At 45.6% G+C, this 23103-nt stretch overlaps 1 pseudogene across 1 annotated transcript; it reads left to right on the top strand.

Moving 5' to 3' along the window:
* Positions 1 to 7618: 7618 nt before the first annotated feature.
* LOC125393257 (cytochrome P450 1A2-like) lies at positions 7619 to 11073 on the top strand (annotated as a pseudogene). Its single transcript, XR_015737609.1, has 5 exons — positions 7619 to 8438; positions 9002 to 9119; positions 9706 to 9795; positions 10056 to 10179; positions 10983 to 11073. The product of XR_015737609.1 is annotated as a cytochrome P450 1A2-like (transcript).
* The last annotated feature ends 12030 nt before the right edge of the window (positions 11074 to 23103 follow it).

Raw genomic sequence — 23103 nt, 5'->3', positions numbered from 1 at the left:
TGACTGTAGAGCAGGCTGAGGGATCTAGAAGGGTCTGGCTCCCACTTCCTGGCCAGGATTTATTTCTACACAAGCTCTTGCAGGTCTCTGGTTCTGGCTCCAAAGTGGGTACCAGGACATTTCTTAGTCTGAGTAGAGATGCAGTGAGTGGAACGGCTGTGAGGATGCTGAGGAGGCCACTCCACCTCCTATGTCTCCTGCTTGTTCTGTTGTCCAGCTCATCCCTCCCCTTCCTTTTCTCCTATTCCTCATTGTCCTCCTCCTTGTTTTTATTTCTTCCAGTCTTCCTGTGTCTGCTCAGTACTCCTGGCTGGGCTACTGTTACTATGTAGCTCAGGCTGACCTTGAACTCATGAAAATCCTCTTGCTTCACCTTTTCTAGGGTTAAGGTTATAGGTACTTGTTGCCTAATCATTATCATTACACACTGGGAGTTTAATATTATTGTAGCCATATACTCATCTGTAATGCAGTTTTCGCAATCATTTCTTCCTCACAAAGACTTGTATATTTCATTAAATTTCGACATGCAGATTTTCTGCCTTGGGGCATAGAGGAAGAAGAAGGAGATTGGATGAGGATCATAGCTATGGGGTCAGACGTCCTGAGACTGCCCATGAAGAAGTGCTGGAACTGACAGCAGGTGAACTCTAACTTGCTGTGGAAAGGATATGGTGGGCATGTGTTATTGAAGACTCAAAATGGGGACTACTAGAAGCCTGGATGGGCAGACCTGGTAGATTCTGCAAGAGGTTCTGGTTTCTATCTTCAGACACCAAAGGATCTGAGCAAAGGTGGTAACAGAAAGCTTTTCACATTCTGGAAGGCACAGTGGGGAAGAAGGAGTTGACAGAGTCCAAAAGCAAAGGGGACTCCATTCTCTACGGAGCAGTGATAGGGACCTTGATGAGACTGTGACCACGGGGCTAGACAGATGTCAGAATGAACAGAGGTGTTCTTGGTCCTGCAGTCTATTTCCAGCACAGAAGCCTGAGTAATCTTGCTCCGGATGCACACTACAGATTCTCTTCTTCCATGGTGTGGGGTTAATTCTTTCAATGAAACCCACGTCAGGAGAACACCGCTCCATTCCATAACCAGTCCTCTGGAGCCTCTGTGCCTAGGAGGTGTACCCACTACAGGTGCATCCCCCAGGTAGGTATCTGGGAGGCTTCATTTTCATTCCACACTTTTACCCCTGCCCAGTGTCATCTCAGACAGCACTCACACCCCTGGCAACCCCACTGCGGTTGTAAACTGACCTCTGTTTATCAGTTTTGTTTTATTGACCCATTTTTATATTTTCACTGCCCGTCTCTGTGTTGTGTTCTTATGAGCTGTCTCCCCCAGCAGAGGATAACTCCATCAAAGGACCATTAATTAGCGTCCTGCACATAGCAGGCACTTGTAAATATTTAGGCCATGCATGAAGGTGGCTTGTGAGTGGAGTGGGAAGTGAGGGGGGGGGGGTTGTTTCTTTTTTCTTTTGTTTTTCTGACTTTGGTCACAGAGGAGAGGGCAATATTATTTCTGGGCTTGGGAGCTCACAAGGAGGGCAAGTGAAGATGTTAGTTAGGAACAGATGAAGTCGAGTTAACAAACAAGTTTAGTTTTTCTCCTTAGACTCTCACTTAGGGAACACTCTTCAGGGCCAGAGAGTGACTCCAAACAGCGAGCAAGGTGTGCCAGGTGGTGTTGCTGGGTGTCCTGCCACTAAAAATGTGGCCACACGCTGTCAGACCTTTGCTCTCAGGCAGATGCTGAGCTCCGCACGCAAACCTGGATCTTTGCACTGCCTGACTTTGTCTACTTGCGCTCTTGAAAAATCTAGACCATTTTTATCTCTAAAGACCCATCCCCATGCCCCAAGAGAAACTGGCGCTTTAAGAGCCTCACCCTGGTTCCCCGCCCACTGCTAGCTTGACAGCGCTGGGACCCCTATCTGGTTGTGAGCTGGGTAGCTGGATGGTCCTTATCACACCAGCTGACTTTGACATGGGCACCTTGTTTTCATCCAAGGGGGCAGGGACAGCCAGGGGGACCTTTCCCCCCGGAGGCTAGAGCAAGCTCACACATACATGTCCTTAAAGCCTAGTGCCAGGCATCTCCACCCATTGTAAGTCCTGACCCTACTGCGGCTTCAACTCCTTTGGGAAGCTCCTCTCTCTTCAAGGTAGCTGTACTATTTGGGGTAGGAATTTTACATCTTCTTGTCTTATGTAGCTCAGATCTTTCCCTAGACCAGTACCTTCTGAATTGAGCCACCTTTTATTTGGTTGGTTTTTTAACCAGGGTTTCTCCGTGTAGACCTAGCTGTACTAGAACTCACTCTGTAGACCAGACTGGCCCTGATCTCACAGATCCACCTGCCTCTTCCTCCTGAGTGTTGGGATTAAAAAGCCCGCACCAACACCTCCCGGCTGACTTGGGCAATCTTGTCTGACCTCTCTGGGTTATGTAACTGAAGCCTGAAAGGTAAAGCGACTGCTCCAAACTACCTGACTGGGCTGCACTGCAGAGTGACTCTCCTGGCTGGGCACAGCCTTAGGGCAGTCTTTATATTTGCTTATCTTTTCTAGAACAAAGCTAAAGAGAAAGTGTCCTCTTACTTTTTGTTAAGTTTGTGGAGGCCCCAAAATGTGAGCCTAGTAACATCGTAAGTTCCTGGACAGCCAAGGCTACAAGAGACAGATCCTGTCTCATAATAAAGGGTGGGGAGGCAGCTAGATAAAATAAGCCATGGAATTCAGTTAATGAGAAAGAAGAAAAGAAATCTGTATGACACTTAGCCTCATTTTCCGACCTGTTCTGTTGAGTGAGCTGAACGCAGTGAAGACTCAGACAGGAACCAGTGTTCCCTCCTTCCCAGCTGTCTTCACACTGGCTCTGTGACTCTGTCAGAGTTCCCATCCTATAGCAGTACTTTCTCTTCAGGACTGCCAGCCCACAGATAATGGCACGGAGATTTAATATTAATTATGAAAGCTCAGCTTTAGCTTAGGCTTGTTCCTAACTAGTTTGTTTTTGTTTTTGTTTTTCAAGACAGGGTTTCTCTGTGGCTTTGGAGCCTGTTCTGGCCTAACTAGTTCTTATAACTTGAATTAACCCATATTTTTGTAATGTATGTTCTTCTATATGACTTGTTCCCTCATCTCCATACTACCCATCCTGCTTCCTCCTTGTCTGGTGTATGACTCAGCCTTTCTTCTCCCCAGAGTTCTCTCTCTGCCGGGAAGTCTGCTCTATGTCACCTATACTCCTCTACCTAGCTACTGGTGGTTCGACATTTTATTCCACAAATCACAGCAAATCACACACTTTACCAATATCCCACAACACATCCTTGACACTTGAACAAGTTGATCCTGAAGCTGTGTGTGTGTGTGTGTGTGTGTGTCTGTCTGTCTGTCTGTCTGTCTGTCTGTCTGTCTGTCTGGTATGCCTTGGTGTTCTCATGGATGTCAGAGAACATCTTGCAGGATATCTTCGTCTCTTCTTCCACCATGAGTTTTAGGGAACCAAGTCTTTGGACTTGACAGCAAGCACTTTAACCCACAGAGCCATCATGACAGCCCAGAATGTGTCTCTTTCTCTCTGTGTGTGCATTCATATATTCACATGTTGTTAATGATACATATTTTTTTACTGACACAGGACTTCTCTGTGTAGATCTGGCTGTCCTGGAACCAGGCTGGTTCCCAACTCGAAGATCTGCCTACCTTTATTCTTGAGTGCTGGTATTAAAGGTGTTCACCACAACTGCCTGTTTTAAAGTTTTAAAATTTTATCTGTTGTATACATGTGTGTGTGTAGGAGAGAGAGAACACATTTGCCAACATGAGGATGTGCCAAGGCACTCATGTGAAGATCATTGGTGTAGAGGGAAGCAGCTTGTTCATTTCCCAGATGCCCAGACCCAAATAATCACACAGAAACTTGATTAATTATAATACTGTTTGGGCTATTAGCTCAGGCTTCATATTAACTAACTCTTACATCTTAAGTTAAAGCAATCTGTTAATCTGTGTATCACCACAAGGCTGTGGCCTACTGGTAAAATTCCAGCATGTCTGTCTCCTTTGGCAGCTACATGCGTCTCCTTGACTTCGCCTACTTTCTCTCTTATCTCTGTATGGATTTCCCACCTGACTTTACTCTGCTAAGCCATTGGCCAAAAGAGCTTTATTCATTAGCCAATAAAAGCAACACCTACACAGAAGGACATCCCCCATGTGACTCCTGGGGATCCAACTCAGGTCATCAGGCTTGGTGACAAGCACCTTTACCCACTGAGCCATCTCAACAGTCCCAAAATGTAGTTTTTCTAGACTTTTCTAACAGAACCACTTGAAAGGTTACAGGCATCATGAAACTTCACCTCTAAAGCAGACAGCATTAACCTCCTAAGAACAAGAACATTGTCCCACACATGTCAGGTTGAATGAGAACGGCCCCCATAGGCTCATACATGTGAACACTTGGTTTCCTGTCACTGGAACTGCTTGGGAAGAATTAGGAAGTCTAGTATTGTTGGAGGAATTGTGTCTCTGGGTGTGGGCTTTGAGGTTTCAAAACTCCTCATCAAGCCCAATCTTGATCCCCCTTTTCCTTCTGCCTATGGATAAAGATGTAAAGCTCCCCTCAGCTACTGATCTAGCACCTTGTCTGTCTGCTTCCTTTCATGATGATCATGGGCTGATCCTATAAAACTGCAATCAAGCCCTCAATTAAAGGCTTTATATGATAAGGGTTGCCTTGATCATGGTGTCTCTTCACAGAACTAGAGCAGTAATTAAGGTATGATGTAAGCATGATTGTATGTCATGTCTGAGAAATCTGGTATTCATTCAGAATGTAGCTTATTCTCCAGGCCATATCCATGAATCCTGAAGTAACTTTCAAAAAATGTCTTATGTGACTCTTAAAAATTACGTTTTGTTAAACTAAGAATCCAAACAAGTTCATACATTGCATTTGATTTTTTTGTTTATTTATTATGTATACAATATTCTGTCTGTGTGTATGCTGGCAGGCCAGAAGAGGGCACCAGACCTCATTACAGATGGTTGTGAGCCACCATGTGGTTGCTGGGAATTGAACTCAGGACCTTTGGAAGAGCAGGCAATGCTCTTAACCTCTGAGCCATCTCTCTAGCCCCTGCATTTGATTTTTTTAAAAGAGTCTTGTAATGCCAGCCGATCTGAAACTTACGATGTAGACCAGGCTGACCTAAGATATCCATCTACTTTTGCCTCCTAAGTGCTGGGATTAAAGGTGTACTACCATACCCAGCACTGCTTTTGTTTTTAATTGTTTTGTCTCTTGTTTCTGGAACTATCTGGTTTATTGTTGTTTCCCCTGCCTCCACACCCAATCATGTTGACTAGGAAGAGTCCTAACCAATTGACATTATCAGCAATTCAGACGATGAATTTAATTCACTGGCTTTTAATTTCTTACCATCAGACACCGAAAGGAGGGTGGAAAGAGTCTCTCTTTAGAATACAAAATCTAAAGAAAATAAAAGTTGGGAGAGGAGTCAAGACACAGTTCAGTGTCAGAGTCCTCATCAGGTACGTTTGTGGATGTAGGTTCAATTACACACACACACACACACACACACACACACACACACACACACACACACCACAGAGGTGTGGGGATTGTTGATGAGCTGGAATATACCCGTGATGGTTAATCTCCAGTGTCATCCTGAAGGGATTTAGAGTCACCTAAAAGATTCCCCAAGGGCACACCTTTCCAGAAAGTTTCTCCACACCACGGACTACACCATCTCTAGGCTTCAGTCCCTGGTTGAGGAGAGAGAGAGACAGAGAAAAAGAGAGAGAGAGAGAGGCAGAGAGAGAGAGAGAGAGAGAGAGAGAGAGAGAGAGAGAGAGAGAGTCACTAGCAGGAGCATTCATCTCTCTCTGCTCCTTGCTGCAGATGCAATGTGACCCGCTGACTCGTGTTCCTGCTGCTGTGTTTCCCCTGCCACCATGGACTACACTCCAAACTTGTGAGTCAAAGCAACATTCCTTCCTTAACTTACTTTTGTCAAGTAGTTTGTCAATGTAGAGAAGTCATTAGATAATGCAACTCCCTCTCTGCCTTCATAGGGAGCACGATCTTCCCCTGGTTGGCGTGGACTGGGGTCCAGATATGTACCTTTGGTTTGGATACAGTGCAAAAGAGGGCATAGTGCCCACAGGCTTAATTTTTAAACCCTGGACTCTGCTATGTTTGAAAGAATTGTATCCTCTACCCTGGACTCTAAAATGCTATGGATATTTATCTCCACAAAAATCAGAACATCTTCTGTCTCAAAGAGCTATTCCTGAGACCCGACTGGAATGCAGGGCAGAGGAATCTTGACCAAAAGCCAAGAAATAATTCTTCCAACTTTGTACAGTATCCAGCTTTGATATCAAGTGACCTGGACAGTTGGGCCAGTCTGGAGAGGGTGGTGTTATAAAAGGCCCAATCATCTGAACCCAGAAATTCTACACGATCTCCTACAACTCTATGATCTCCAGTTCCTACCCTTCAGTTATGTCTGAGTTTTCTGTCATGAAATCTGCTTCTAGATCCTAAATGATATTAGAGATGGAGAAATGAGGACCCTGTAGGGACTGAAGGAGATCTGAGGTTTAGCTCTTTCCATCTCAGCCCTGGATCTTAGTTTCTCGTTGTAAACCTGAGCCTATCTCTCTCTCTCTCTCTCTCTCTCTCTCTCTCTCTCTCTCTCTCTCTCACTGTGTGTGTATCTAAGTATGTCTGTCTGTCTGCCGGTCTGTGTGTGTGTGTCTGTGTCTGTGTATCTGTATCTGTCAGTCTGTCTGTCTATCTGAATGCCAGAGCTCACAGGACAACATTCAGGAGTCAGTTGAGCTGTGCACTGTCTCTGACCACCATGTGAATTCCAGGGATCAAACTCAGGTTGTCATGCTTGGCAGCAAGTTTTTTGAACCCCTGAGCCATTTCACTGGCTCCCTCCCTTCCTTTAATTAGGCAGTTTCAAGTAGGCTATCTCTAAGAACAGTTGTTTGGAGTGAGTAGATAAGAAGAGAATACCCGACTGGCATTGAGGAGCCTTAGACCTGGCTGTAGCCTACTTAATCCTCCACTTATGGAGGTCACTGAAGACTCATTTTTGGAGGAGATGCTCCTGTTTGATATTGGTAGAGTCACCGAGAGGGGCGGGGGATACAACAGGTCAATGATGTGGTTCCGAGGCTACTGATTTCTATTGCTTGGGCAAGTGGACATCTTCTGCTCCATAGGTGTGTAGAGGGTTCCAACAGGGAGCCCACACTGTGTTAGACCCTTTGGCAGAAATCCCAGCAAACACTCTGTAATTGGGACTGATGAGAAGATGTCTTTAGCTTCGTTGTTTTGAAATGGACATTTGTATCCTCTCCAGTCTCAGAAATGGAAATGGGAGAGGACATAGACAGGAGAGCCCCGGGGTGGAAAACTAAAGTTGACTAAAGTTGGTCAATGTAAGGCTTTTAAGGTTCTTTTGCAATTGACTGAATGAGAGAGTGAAGGAATAAATGCAGGCTCAGAATCCATGCTAAACCACCCCACCCTTCCATTTCCCCTGCAGCCAGAACAGATGGCATTGTCCCAGAACATCTCCTTGACCCCAGAGCTACTACTGGCCACTGTCATCTTCTGCATAGTATTTTGTGTGGTCAAAACTTTAGGAACCCGGGTCCCCAAAGGTCTGAAAAGTCCACCTGTGCCCTGGGGGTGGCCCATCATTGGGCATATGCTGACCCTGGGGAAGAACCCACACCTATCACTGACCAAGCAGAGCAAGCAATATGAGGGTGTACTGCAAATCCACATTGGCTCCATAATTGTGGTGGTGCTGAGTGGCCTGGATACCATAGGCGGGCCCTGGTGAAGAAGGGAGATGGCTTCAAGGAGAGGCCAGACTTCTACAGTTTCACACTTATCACTAATGGCCAGAGCATGACCTTCAACCCAGACACTGGACCAGTGTGGGTTGACTGCCATATCCTAGCCATGGATGCTCTGAAGAGTTGCTCCATAGCCTCAGACCCAAACTCATCGTCCTCTTGCTACTTAGAGGAGCATGTGAACAAGGAGGCGAACATCTAGTCAGAAAGTTCCAGAAGCAGATAGCAGAAGTTGGGCACTTTGAACCTGTCAATTTAGTTGTTGAATTAATAGCTAACATCATTAGAGCTTTGGGAAGATCTTCACCCCGGAAGAGCCAAGAGATGCTGAGCATCGTGAAGAGCAGCAATGACTTTGTGGAGAATGTCTCATCAGGGAATGCTGTGGACTTCTTCCCCATCCTGCGCTACCTGCCCAACCCGGCCCTCAAGAGGTTTAAGAACTTCAATGATAAATTTGTGCTGTTCCTACAGAAGACCGTCCAGGAGCACTATCAATACTTCAACAAGGTGAGACTGGGAGGCAGATAGTAAACCCACATCACACAGGCCCAGAGAGCATCCCCTCACATCCTACTCCACCGTACTTGGACTGCCATGTGCTGCCAAGTACTAGGAAGGCTCAGGACCACTCAGAGATCTGTGACTTGCAGTCATGCCCTGTTCCCTACTGTTCTCCCGGGGGCTTCTCCAAACCCCAGAAAGCAAAGCTAGGTGAATGGAGTTTTGGCAGAGCTTTGTAGGATGTTGTTAATTTAAAGGCTATTGTTCTACAGGAACATGAACCTCAACAGGGGCTTAGCTCCAGATTCAGGTCACTTTTCTTCCCTGGGTTCACACATACTTCTTCCTTCTTGAATATGACCCCTGAAGTTAAGAGAAAGAATGGTCAGTGGAACAGGAAGTGACTATATTCTATTTAGCTCTGACACCAGTTCAAAACTCTGAGCCCCAGCCCAGTGGCCAGAGGACAAGGAAGTTCTCAGGCACTAAAGACATCTCAAATAGAATGGGGCATGGTCTGGCATTTGGCTCTTGAAATGCTAAAGTTCCCCTAAACCTGTGTCCTCTAGAACAGTATCCAGGACATCACAGGGGCCCTGTTCAAGCACACTGAGAACTCCAAAGATTACGGTGTCCAAATCCCTCATGAGAAGATTGTCAACATTGTCAATGACCTCTTTGGAGCTGGTAGGAGCCCTGCCCCTGCCCCTTTATCCATCAGTGGCTATTTACCCATACCCACTCTATCTACTAACACATCAACCACATGGCAGGTGACACAGGAGAGACAAGTGTGACCTCATGATGTCCCATTAACTTCTGGGAGAAACCCACCACCTTCCTCTTATTTTGGGTGCAGGGTTTTCCTACCTGGAAAGTAAAAGGGTTCTACAACCTGGAATCCAGGCTTATAATTCCAACAGCTGACTAAAAAACCAGGTTCTTGTTTGATTGATCTGTTTTGGTTTTTGTATTGATTGGTTCTGACTTGTTTTGTCTGAGACAAGGTGTCATCTCTGTATCCCACCCAGGCTGGTTTCAAATTGTCAAACTTGCAACAATTTTCCTGCCTCAGACTCTCTAGAGTTGGAATTCAAGGTATAAGACACCGTGCTTGGCTTCAAGTTTCTGTTGAGGTCTCAGCCCTTCCCTCAGGATACACAGGGATGGGAGCCCGAGAGGATAGGACTTGCTCTGTTTATGGAGAAGCTCCTTTAAATCTTTTCCTTCTCCCTGTTGTTCTTTCTCCTTCTCCCTACTCCCTGCTGCCCAGGATTTGAAACAGTCACAACAGCCATCTTCTGGAGCCTTTTGCTCCTTGTGACATGGCCCAATGTGCAGAGGAAGATCCACAAGGAGATAGGTATGTGTTGCTCTCAACCCTCTAGTCAGAGAAGCTGGGAGCCTCCAGGTCACTTGCTGTCTACAAATAAGTGTTCTTTTGTCTTCTATGTGTAAGTCCTAGGAACATAGCATCCCCCACTTTTGTACATAAGGTGTGGGTGGACCGTGGGGTCTCAGAAACGTGAGTAAACATAGGTCAACATAGAGTGACCCTAGTATCACAGGGGCACATTTGTGTGGGGCAGACAACACCCCATGAGCTCTGCCTGGGCTTTGCAGACACAGTGATTGGCAGGGATCGGCAACCACGGCTTTCTGACAGACCTCAGCTGCCCTATGTGGAGGCCTTCATCCTGGAGACCTACCGATACACATCCTTTGTCCCCTTCACCATCCCCCACAGGTAAGGGCCCTCTTCTGTGCCCCCTAAGTTGTCATACTGTTCACCCACCCTGTTCCTGAGCTCTGGGAACAACTCAGGCTTCATCTCATTCCTGAACATGGTAACTTCAACATCTGACCCCACAATCTCTGGTCTCCCCCACCCAGTCCAGTCGCTATGGCCTCAGCAGTCACTCACCTGCCCTTGTGTTTGCTCCCTATGGAATCTTCTGCTTCAGCCAGGCCTTCCTCACTGTCACTCACAAGGGGAATCCAGACACCTGTCAACATTACTTAAATAAGACCTTCTGCCTGGAAAGTGTCTATCCATTTATCTGGCTCCCAAATTCTACCCTTACCAAAGGTCAATCCTGACACAAGTGTCTTCTTCCATCTAGAAGCCTTTTTTGGCTATCAGCCAAGTAGAGTTTCATCTTCTGAGGATTTGTAAGATTTACAGCCCAAGTTCCTCGACTTGGCTGTGAGAGTTGAACATTCAGCTCTGCCCACCCCATAGGCTAGTTATTCCTGGTACAAAATCTGCAGACTCCCCAGGGCAAGGCCCATCCCCTGATTGCTTGGCTTCAGAGACTGCCCCAGTGCACATCTGAGCAGAAGGAAATCTAGTAAAGAAGTGTTGAAGATGAAGAACAGGTTCCCAGAAAAAGGAAGGATAATTCCCCATGTCCCTGCCCTTCACATGACCTCCCAGAATGGGGCTTGGAGACTGTGGTAATCAGACACTGGGATGCAGTGGAGGGAGGAACACGCCACACCACAGCGTCTCCAAGCCCTGAGCTGGACAGAGCTCTCTTCTCTCCTCAGCACAACGAGGGACACCTCACTGAATGGCTTCCACATTCCTAAGGAACGTTGTATCTTCATAAACCAGTGGCAGGTCAACCATGATGAGTGAGTACTTAGCCCTGACGGGAGGGGGAATGCTCAGTAATCAGGAAGGTTGTCTGTCCCTTCGGGAACTGCTTATATAAGGACCAACATTCACTGCTACATAGCCTGTCCCAAGTGACAACACTTAGGGTCACTTCCTCAGACTCAGGGTACAGAAGATCTTAACTAGGTACCTGGTGTGGATGGTGAATGCCTGTAATCCAGCCTCCTTTGGGGGCTGAGACAGGAGGATTAGAGTGAGTTCAAGACCAGTCTGAACTTTGTGAGTTTTAGACTAACCTAGGCTTCATACCTGTCTCAAGGAAGAAAGCAAGGAAGGAAGGAAGGAGAAACTGATAGTAAGATTCCCCATGTCCCAAGGTCCTAGTTGGATGGATAATGTGGATACATCATATGTCTTACGGGAATGATCTAATGACCTTCTTTGAAAACTCCACTCTAATTTGTAGTCAGGCGAACTGATTCATCCAAACCAGGACATATTGACATGAGAATCCCATTCATGTTGTATAGTTTATTTTTAGTACCAGATTATAAGCATTAGCCAAACAAGCCAGTGATCTCCCTTCCCACTGGCCTATTGGAAATAGGAGGGAGAGAAACATGTTATCCTTTTCAAAAGTTTTTTAGATAAAGCATTATATCCTTGAAGGAACAAACACTGGTAGTGTACGTCATAGACACAGTGATTGACAGGAATCAGAGGCCCTGACTTTCTGACAGACCTCAGCTGCCCTATCTGGAGGCCTTCATCCTGAAGACTTTCCGACATTCATCCTTCCTTCCCTTCACCATCCCCCACAGGTCAGGCCACACGGCCATTGGTATTTGATACTAGGCCTTAGTTTATATACACAGCAGGACATGATATGCCCGAAAAGCTTGAAAGTTTTCTCACCTCCAGTGGCACTCTAGATAATTGGTTTTGTTTTATGTGTATGAGTATTTTTTCTTGCTTGCCTGTCTATTGTGTGTATTAGTGGTACCTGTGGAGGCCAGAAGAGGGAATTTGATCCCTTGGAACTGGAGATGCAGACAACTGTGAGCCACCATGTGAGTTCTGGGAATGAAACTCATGTCCTCTGAAAGAGCAAGCCAGTGCTCTTAACCATTGAGCCCTCTCTCAAGCCCCTCATTCACATTCTTAGTTTTGTTATTCTTGTTTTTCCCCTTTAGCCTTTTAACCCTTTCCCCACTGGCTTTTTCTTGATTCTGTGGAAATGTTAATGTGTATGGGTCTTTGCTGGTTAGTGTGTTGGGGTTGGAGTGAGATGGGGTATGAATAGGAGCTGAAGCAGGGGAAGGTGCACTTCAGGACAACACATGTAACTGGGGTTTTCTCTCCCGCCCACTATTTCCCAAATAACCATTCTGAGGCTTAATATTAATTACAAACTGTATGGTCTATTAGCTTAGGCTTATTGTTAACTTAACCCATTTTTATTATTCTATATTTTGCCCCAAGCTTTGTGGCAGGCTAAATCATATCTTGCTTCTCTGGTGGCTGCTGGTGTCCCCTAGACTCTACCTTCTTCTTCCCTGTATCATTGTTGAATTTCCTCCCTGACTCTATTCTGCCTGGCTGTTGGCCAAATGAGTTTCCTTTTTTGTTCATCTGAAACATGTTTGTTTATTTAACATGAACCTCTGATGCACATGGTATCTTTGTATAAGTAAAAAGATTTCTAACTAGTCTATAGTATATATTTTCTATAGTCACATAACAGCAAGTTAGCTTGTGAGATAATACAATTTTATAATAAACACATTATACTTATGTTATACATTATTATATATACCAATATCAATAATGTGACCATGTTAAAAAAAAAGCAAAGCATAGTGCTCAAATACAAATGAGCTTCTTTACTAACCAGGAGTAACAAAACATATTCACAGCATACAGAAGGGCATCACACAACATCTCCCCTTTTCTGTCTAATTAAAAAGAAGGTTTTAACTTTAACAATGTAAAATTACATATAACAAAACAGGTATCAAGCAAGAGTAAAAGTCATAATAGTCTATTTGTATTGGACAAATTAAAAAAATACTCTGTCATCTATCCTATCTTTGTGTGTCTAAAGCTTTTATTTTCTCTTTTACCACAACTAAGGAAAACTATAATTATAACTATCTAGTATTCAACTCCATCAAAGACCCCAGAAGGATATAATATTACCAAAGCAAAAAGGAAGTGCATTGTAAGCAATTTTCAAAACTCCAGAAATGACAGAGACTTTTGACTGCCTGGACAGTTACCCAATGTTCTTTTGTAAAATTGAGACATCCATCTTTCAGCCAAGAGGCTAGAGTGTCTGGCAAATTTCTCTTCTCAGTGAAGCAGGAAATCTGAAGGACTGTCCTATCTATTTTGGCAAAATTCATCAGTTGTTTCCTTTTGTGTCCTGCAGAATGTCTGGCAGACTCCTTCATGAAGCAAGAATGCTGAAGGACTATCCCACTTTGTTTTGGTAAGTTCGGCAGTCATTTTTCCGTGGGTTCTGCATGTTCACTTTCTATAACATATTGTCAAGCAGAAGTAGGCAAGAACAGTTTCTTTCCCAAATGACTAGCCTTGCAACATTGAAGACAAACTCCATAAGGAGCTTCTTCAATGCCCATTATCCTCTTGAAGTAATTGGTACTGCCAGGAGCAGACATCTCTCACTGTTGACAAAAGTCTAAGCTCTTAAAGCATTTTAAATACCATATTCTGTAGGTCTTTGAAGTGTTTAAAGTTTACTTATCTTCTAAAATATATCTCTGCATATCTAGAAAAGCTAACTAATATGACAAGTTTGACTATTATAGATGATTGTTAATTTGTATTTTTCACTATACATTTTTCAATGAGCTGCATAAACATAAAACTTTAAAAACAAGTAGAAATATATATATATATATATATATATATATATATATATATATATAAAATAACAAAATTGACCTTAAATTTGTATCAATAAATTTGATTGATTTTTGGAGTTTCAAACTCCAAACCAATGAAAGTATTCTGAGATTAATAGTTGTGTTTTGGATTAAAGTAGATTTAATAGTCTACTTTTTAATAATTTCCATATCATATCCCCCTTTTTCTTTAAAAAGAGATTGACTGTGAACATTAACCATTTATAAACAACCTCCCTTAAATGAAAATAACATTCATAAACAATATTTGGTGCGGGAGAATTGTCTGTATTCTGTCAATCATATTTTAAATAAATGCTGATTGGCCAGACAGAAAGGCGGGAAAACCAGACAGGAAGTAGAGGTGGAGCAAGGAGGACGGGAGTATTCTGGGAAGCAGGAAGCTCCCTCTGCTGGTCCTGCCCAAATCACTAAAGAAGCAACATGTGAGCTGACAGCTGGAAAAGGTACTGAGCCACATGGCTAACACAGGCAAGAATTATGGATTACCGTAAGATGTAAGAATTAGTTAATAAGAAGACTGAGCTAATGGGCCAATCAGTTTATAATCTTATGGAGTCCTGTGTGTGATTTTCTTTGGGGCTTGCCAGCTGTGGGGTACCGGGCAGGACAGAAACCCCAACAAGCAGGCCCTGCATGTTACAAATATTTTTGGGAATTTTTGCATAGTTTTCTATACTACTTCTTGCTAATTGGCAGTAATCCAATATTATGGTAATGTTATGGGAATCCTGAGAAAAATTAGAATTATGGCTAAGTCCTACTGGAGTATTTTGTGGGTTTGGTCCATCTCAGCCAGTAACCTGGAAGCTGTTCTGGATGTTGGATTGCCTGGGTTATTGCTCTCACTGGACACCTTTCAGGTGGTTTACTTGATCAAACCATATTAATCTGAAAGGTATCCACAACTGTTCATTTTCTGTGGAAACAAAAGCAGAAACTCTTTTCAAGGTAGCGTGATGCTCAACTGAGCATCCTCTCTGTGCCAGGCCTGCGTGACACTGCAGAAACCTGCCATGTTGCTTAGCTCATGGCGACTGGCAGTCAGCTCCATATTGCAGGCTGTTGCTGGCAAGAGACTGTTAAGACTAGGAAGTCCAGTACAGGTCTGTTTTTGCATCTTCAGAACCTTTTAAAACCTTTTTCAGGTCTTATGTGAATCCACGCCAGAATACGTGCCATTTGTAATTTGACGTTTCTCTCCTGCTCACTGGTTCTCAAACATAAATAAGCACTCTGAAGCGTAATATTAATTACAAACCATTTGGCATATTAGCTCATGCTTAAGATTGACTAGCTCTTATAACTTGACCCATTTATATTATTCTATATTTTACCACGTGACTTTTGACTTGTTACCTCACATCTTGCTTCTCTGGTAGATGTAGGCATCTACCAGACTCTGCCTTGCTTAGATTTCCTGCCTTGTTCTATTCTGCTTGGCTATTGGCCAAATCAGCTTCTTTATTAACCAATGGTAATACAAAATATTCACAGCATACAGAAGGGCATCCCACATCAATCCCACTCGACTGTCAGAAGGTCCCTGAGGACTCTGGTCCCCCATGGTTTTGGGTCTGATGATGGTTTGTGTGTCCAAGTTATGTAGTTAGTTAGTTCTAAGCTTTACCCTGAGATGCTCAGCAACAAGCCAAACCCAGCTTGAAACTTACTCTGTGGCCCACCTGATTTCTAGCTCAGAAAACCAAGTCCTCCTGACTTTCTCTCTCAGGTGTTAGGATTTCAGGTGGTGCGTCACCACACCTGCCTAGACAAAGAATTTCTGCTTCAATTTGATCTGAAAAAAACTGTCCAAGAAAGGATCCAGAGAAAGGTGGGGTGGGCACATGTTATGGACACTATTAGTAGTTTCTCTGGAATTTATGGAGAGGAAAGACTTGTGGTTTCCCTCAAAGTTGCATTTGTAACACAAACCGCTTTCAGCACTACTTTGGGTGGGGTCTGTGGGTCTGTGGGTAGAAGGTCAACCACTAAGGGAAACAGTTTTACCAGATGACCACAAGGGGGCGGTGCAGACCACACTCTCAGTGCTACAGCCCAGACCAGTGAAAGCTAAGGGCAGATCTTGGTCAGAGAATTCAGGTCCCTGCAGGAAAGGAGAATAAAACCAGCAGTTTAGCTGGGTATTGTGGTGCACATCTTTAATCCTAGCACTTGGGAGGCAGAGACTGGCAGATCTGTATGAGGTCAGCCTACTCTATTTATCAAGTTCCAGGCTAGCCAGAGCTACACAGTAGTTCTAGCCAGAGCTCCAAAAAGAAAAGGAAAACCAGCAGCTAGAGAAGAGGGAAGATGGAGGAGTTTTCTTCTTCCCACAGATCACAATCCTGATTCTACTCGTTTATTTATAGACAGGACTCTCATTATATAGTCTGTAGCCAGCCTAGGAGTAAGACTGCTAGACAACCCCAGCCTCCTGAGTCAAGAGCTGGTATTGAAGATGTGAGTCACCATGCCCAGATGAAGTCCCTCTTGGGGAGACAGAGGCAGGATCCCATCTCAGGGCTTTTTCTACCATTTCGTCTTCTGCCAAATCATCCATGCCTGGTGTACCATACTTCAGTGTTATTCCACCATGTGGAGTGAGATGATGTCTCTCAGATGATGTCTGCCCAGGACAGACCAAGGCAGACCCGGCTCCGTGTGCCCCTTAGCAGCTGTCAGTCAGGAGTGGCGAGTGAAGGAGCAAAGTCTCCTGTCCAACTCTTCCTACCTTGGCTCTGGCCCTAGGTAACCTGGTTAAAAATTGGCCAGGTGTGTGTGAGAAGCTCAGGTCAACTCCAATCCACGTGTAGTCATATTTGTCTGTGACCATTAGATGATAATCAATAGATCGGTCCTGAAATTTCACAAGAAGCTGAGCCTTGCTCAACTTGGGTTGGAGAAGTACCATAATATCCGCCGTTGCCTCTGAGGGTCTATACGTGCCGCTATGGTACCCAGTGCATCCGGAGGAACAGTAGTGTTAGAATGAAGATATATCATGAAATACATATCATGGCTTAGACAAAAAGGGCTAAATAGACACTCATCAACATGAAGTAAAGGTGGAGCCATGCTGGGTAGTGGTGGCAAACAACTTTAATCAAAGCACTGGGGAAGTAGAGGCAGAAGGATCTCTGTAAGTTCAATGCCAGCCTGGTCTACAGAGTGAGTATGAGGCCAGCCCAGTTTACAGAGTGAGACCCTGTCTCAAAACTAATCAACCAGCCCCACAGAACCAAAAACCAAACAAACAAAAGAGGTGAAGCCGAGCAGAAAAACAACTGCTTCTTCTGTCTGATATGTCTTTCTCTTCGTGTACATGCTTTCCATTTAAAAAAAAAAATTATCTGGGCTGCAAAGATGGTCCAGAGATTAAGAGCCCTGTCTCTTTTCCAGAGGTCCTGAGTTCAATTCCCAGCAACCACATGGTGGCTCACAGTCATCTGCAATGAGATCTGGTACCCTCTTCTGGCCTGCAGGCATACATGGAGGCAGAATACTATACATAATAAATAAATCTTTAAAAATATTTATTTATATTTATTTTTATTTTATGGTTGGTGTTTTGCCTGCATGCAAATCTGTACACCACATATTTTTCTAGTGCTCCTAGAAGCCAGAGGTTCTCTTGGAACTGGAGTTACAGCCAGTTGTTAGCAATCAGGTGAGTGCTGGAAATCAAGCCTGAATCCTCTGAAAGAGCAGCCAGTGCTCTTAACCACTGAGCAATCTCTCCAGCCCCCAACCCTGGACCTCTTTATATCTGGGCTGCTGATGGAGGGTGCTGCCTATCCACTCTGGGGCCATGCAGAGATGTGTTTCTTAGTTGTTTACAGATCTGATCAAGTTACTCAAGATTAAACATCAATTTGTGTCCCCTTACACAAAAATGCCATAACTGTAAAGGCCACAAACCATTTTCTGACTGAATTTGAGGCCTGCTGTCAATAGCTCATAGCTGACAACCTCCAAGACTCTGATGGGATCACTGATACTGTGGTTTTGCTGAATGGATGTGTAGTCAAACTGCCTTCTAAATGTTTGTATTTATGTCCATGGATTAGGACTATCCCTACTTTGATGAGAGAAGTTCCTTTTACAGTGGGCAGCAGTCAATGCCGAGACTTAGAACTGGTCAAAGGGCTAAGAATAAGTGACTGTTAAACGCTCAGCCCCAAATGTATCATTTGACGTGAGGTTGTATACATGTAAGATTGGTTCATCTGCATCAACTGTTTGAAGGCTTGGAGAAGAGGAGGTGGACCGTCTGTGAGAGCTGAGGCCGTGATTGGGCGCTGCTCACAGCAGTTGTGATCACCTGACAAGACCAGGCCAGTCAGTGCTCAGTCATAAACAGGAGAGGGGATCATGAGGCCCCATTCTTTTCTGATATTGACGGTCAATGGTTCCTGGGGGAGGCAGAGACATCTTCCCTAGTGGTGTAGCCACTTGTAAGTTTTCCAAGCTCCTGTAAAAAAAAACTTAGACAACAATGAGGACACTAAGAGAGACTTACATAGATATAATCTACATGGAAAGTAGAAAGTAGAAAAAGACAAGATCTCTGGAGTAAGTTGGGAGCATGGGGACCTTGGGGGAGGGTTGAAGGGGAGGGGAGAGTCAGGAAGGGGAGCAGAGAAAAATGTAGAGCTCAATAAATATCAATAAAAAAAGAAGGAGAAGGTCTACACTGGAATGAAGTTATCGCTTCCACCCCAGCAACTTGTTACCGACGACAGCTGGCAATAAACCACACACTCCTGAAAAGAGTTCTCACCTGAGAAATCGACTTGATTTGGTCCTGGCTTGCGGGACCCAAAGCAAACTCCCATGTTTATGATCAATTGAATCTCAACAAAATGCTGCAAAATCATTCTTAAGAACATATTTAGCTGTGGTGGTGCACGCCTTTAATCCCAGCACTCAGAGGCGGGCGGATCTCTGTGAGTTCGAGGCCACTCTGGTCTATACGAGCTAGTTCCAGGACAATTTTTTTCCAAGAAGAAATGATTCTGGGAGAATTTGGTATCCACACGTGAAAAAAACAAGTGCTGGTGACTATGAATCACCACCAATAAAATTCACACAGAATGCAACACTAAAAGTATGAAATGAGATGCGCAAACTCTAAGAAAAGGACATGGGCGCACGTCGTTGTGACTGGGTCAGGCAAGACTTTGTGTCAGGACATTAAAGCCTAACAGCTCCATCACCATGAGCAGCGTGCTTCAGACACCGCCAAGGAGAGCAAGGCAAGATGGCTAGAAGAAGAAAATACTGGTGCATTCATGTGCCTGATGAAGAACTCACATCCAAGACATACAAGGGACTACAAACACCAGCGAAAGGTTAATCCAATTTAAAGCCGGAGAAACAATCTATCTAAACCTCCTCTATGAGGTACACTAATGGCCAATAGGCCCGTGGTGACCCCTGTGCTCCACATGTTAGGGGAATGCAGATGTGCCCCACACGCCACGTTGAGTAAACCTGGTTTAGTTAAAAAGGTAGGAAAAGGGACTGGAGAGATGGCTAAGAGGTCAAGAGCATTGCCTGCTCTTCCAAAGGTCCTGTGTTCAATTCCTGGCAAAAACACAGTGGCTCACAACCATCTGTAATGAGGTCTGGTGCCCTCTCCTGGCCTGCAGACATACACACAGACAGAATATTTTGCATGCAGACAGAATATTGTGGGGCCACGGCCAGGGTCAGGGCCAGGGAGAGCAAAGCACAGGCAAGAGTGGCCATGAAGGTCACATTCTAGTAAATGTATTAACAGAGAAGCTAGCTGAAAGTAGTGAAGAATGTCTGTAATCTCAGCCTCAGAGAGGGTGAGGAAGGAGGTTCGCAAGTGAGGATAGCTTGGACCACACAGCAAAACCTATCTCAAACAAACAAAAACAAAACACCCCCCACCCCCAGCCACAGGTTGGAGAGATGGCTCAGTGATTAAGGGGACATACAAGACCTGCATTGGGCAGCTCACAGCTTTCTGTAACTTCAGCTCCAGGGCAATCAGAAGAAGCCCATGGCTCACACACACACACACATCTGTGGCTATCACACAATGCATATGTGCATACACACACACACACACACACACACACATCTGTGGCTATCACACAATGCATATGTGCATACACACACACACATCTGTGGCTATCACACAATGCATATGTGCATACACACACACAAAGACAAATTTTTCTAAAAGAAAAAAAAAACGGTGGTGCTCTGACCTTCCTGGAGACTCTTAGAAACATTTCCCTCCAGCCCAGTTGCCCATCAGTGAGCCAACCCACACTGTACTTTGTTCTACACGGAAGAGAAGGATGCCAAGTAGAAAAAAAAATGAGCAGTGTTATTTTAAGTGTCCTGTGTGTCCATATCTTTATATTTACAGCTAAACAAACATAAAGAAAGGCAGAAGGTTAGGTCAGGGAATGCCTGGAGCGTTCCAAGCTCAGACATCCTTACGCTGTCCTGTGAAGCTGTACCTCTTTGGTAGGCCTCAGTGTGTGTGTCAGGGTGGGGCTTGTCTAAGAATGTCTGAGGGAAATCCCAGGGCCTCCTGGCCTCCAAGGGCTCAGGACATGGGGACAACTGCAGGTGGGACAGCTGTGGCTTCCCAGAGAACCCCCTTGAAAGGCCATACTGAGAAACGAACACGGAATCTGTGAGGGTACAGGGAGAGGAAGAGGATGGGGCCCTTAGGTGTCACCAAGTAGGATTAGGACACGTGCCATCCCACCTGGGACGAGGTTTGCCTTTGCTTGCCATCTCACTTCACCTTCAGAGTTAGGTGGCAGTGCTCACTGGCTCTTACTTCTCAGAATGGGTCCTTCAGAGGCAGGTCAGGGTAGGGGACAGGACTCCTTGGGACATTCTGATCACCCCCACCCTAAGGCCTCAAGAAATCTAGCTGAAGCAAGCAAGCATGCAGAGTAAGGATGAGAATCTCAGAGAAGGACTGGAGAGACTGTTCAGTGGTTGCAGCATATACTGCTGTGGCAGAAGACCTCAGTTCTGCTCCCAACATTCTTACCAGATGGATCACACCCCCTGTGACTCCAACTCCCAGCATCCATGTCAGATGGATCACAGCCCCTGTGACCCCCAGCTCCCAACATCCATGTCAGATGTATCACACCCCCTGTGACTCCACTTCCAAAATCCATGTCAGATGGATCACACCCCCGGTGACTCCAGCTCCCAGCATCCATATCAGATGGATCACACCCCCGTGACTCCAGCTCCAAAGGGCCCCACTTCGGGCCTCCATGGGCATCTACACTCAGGTACACAAACCTATGCATACAGATAATTTTACAAACTACAAATAAATCTTTTATTATTTTTTTTTTTCAAGAATCCCAGAGAAAAGCTCAGTGATAGAGCCTTCATTCAGGAGAGGGACTGCCAAGGAGGTAGAGGGACCAAGTGCTGAGATGTGAAGGCGGTTTCCTTCCCTCGCCCTTGCCCTGGGACAGGGGTGTGTGTTAGAAAGTCCACTTCTCTGAGAATTCCAGTTTGCGGGACACTTTTCACTTCTCACAGTTCATCTGTGAAGGTGACGCCCTTGGAACTTGGTCGGATCGATGATTGACAGGCCTGAGATCCCTGTATGGTGGACAGGAAGAAGGCTGGGACACTGCAAGGTCCCTCAGAGTCAGGGTTTCTGTACCTAGTGTAGAAGTAAGTGCTGGAACCTGCAGGCCGGGTGGGAGGGGACTGAGAGAGGTTGCCTTTCTCCAAGGCCAGGGGTCCTATCTCTGACCAGGGTCACAGCCTGGGCTAGCACCTTAGGATTTCTATTGCTCTGATAAAACACCATGACCATAAACAAGTTGGTGAGGATATCGGTTTACAGTTTCACGCTGTCATCCACCATTGAGGAAAGTCAGGGCAGGAGCCTGGAGGCAGGGGCTGGTACAGAGGCCATGGGGGAGGGGTGCTTCCCACTGACTGCTCCTCATGGCTTGCTCAACTTGCTGTCTTATACACCCCTAGGCCACCTGTCCAGGAGTGGCACCACCCACGGTGAGCTGGGTCCTCCCACATCAATCGTTAATCAAGAAAATGCACCACAGGCTTGTCCACAGGCCAGTTAGGGTGTGTGTGTATGTGTGTGTGTGTGTGTGTGTGTGTGTGTGTGTGATGGGGAGGGATTTTCTCAGTTGAGGCTCTTTCTTCAAACTGACTTTAGCTTGTGTCGAGTTGACATAAAACTAGCCAGCACAGCACGGTCCTCAGTTAGAGGAAAGCCCCAGGCAGCTTGGAAACAGAATCGATCACAGGAGGGCCTCCTTTCAAGTGTCCCGTATAGTGTGAGGGTTCTAGAATGTGTAGGTAGCTAGAAGGGCAGGAGGAGGGCCGGGACACAGCTGAAGTCAAAGTGAGTACAAGAGCCCCATTAAATTTCTCACTGGCCTCTGGAGTCTGGGCTCCACTGCACAACAGAGCCTTCTGAGTAATAGTTGCTGGTAGCCGACACAGGGGTGACATGGACCCTCACAGTGGCCTAGAAGGCGACAGCAGCAAACATTGCCCAAAGTGGTCAGAAACATAAATAAGCCAGTTCTTGAGTGTGACGGGTTAGGAAGAGGCTGAGAATCTGCCTGTCGGGTGGTCTGCGAGCTTGGGGAGAACAGACTCTCTCTTGCCTCCTGGAATACCCCCTGAGGAGAGCAGGGACCAGGCCCTCTGTTTCTGGGAGATGGTTTCCTTAGGCTCCCGGACACATTGCCACATGATCTTCGGTCTAGACCTCCCCATCAGAGGCTTAGCCTGGTCCAGAGCAAGACAGGAGGATGCCTGGGCCAAGTACCCACTGCCTCTTCCGTTTCGCCTGGTCACTAGGCCCATTGGTACCCTGCTCCATCAGGTGACTGGCAGGCCTGAAGATCCCTCTGGAAGTCCAGGTCTGACCTCACCTCACCCCAGCCATCTCTCTCACCACCCCACTCGCCCCTGTCCCAGATGGAATCCAGGCCAGTCCCCAGGGACGGAAGTTTTGGCAGAAGCCACAGTTTGGGCTGGATTCCACTTGGCGAGAGAACTCACGCTCCTCCCTGTTTCCCTCAGTCCAGCTGGATGC

Source organism: Myodes glareolus, chromosome 4 (assembly GCF_982192425.1).
Source record: "Myodes glareolus chromosome 4, mMyoGla1.1, whole genome shotgun sequence".
Lineage (NCBI taxonomy): Eukaryota > Metazoa > Chordata > Mammalia > Rodentia > Cricetidae > Myodes > Myodes glareolus.
The sequence above is the reverse complement of the archived record's forward strand: the minus strand, read 5'-3'. Positions and strand labels throughout refer to the sequence as shown.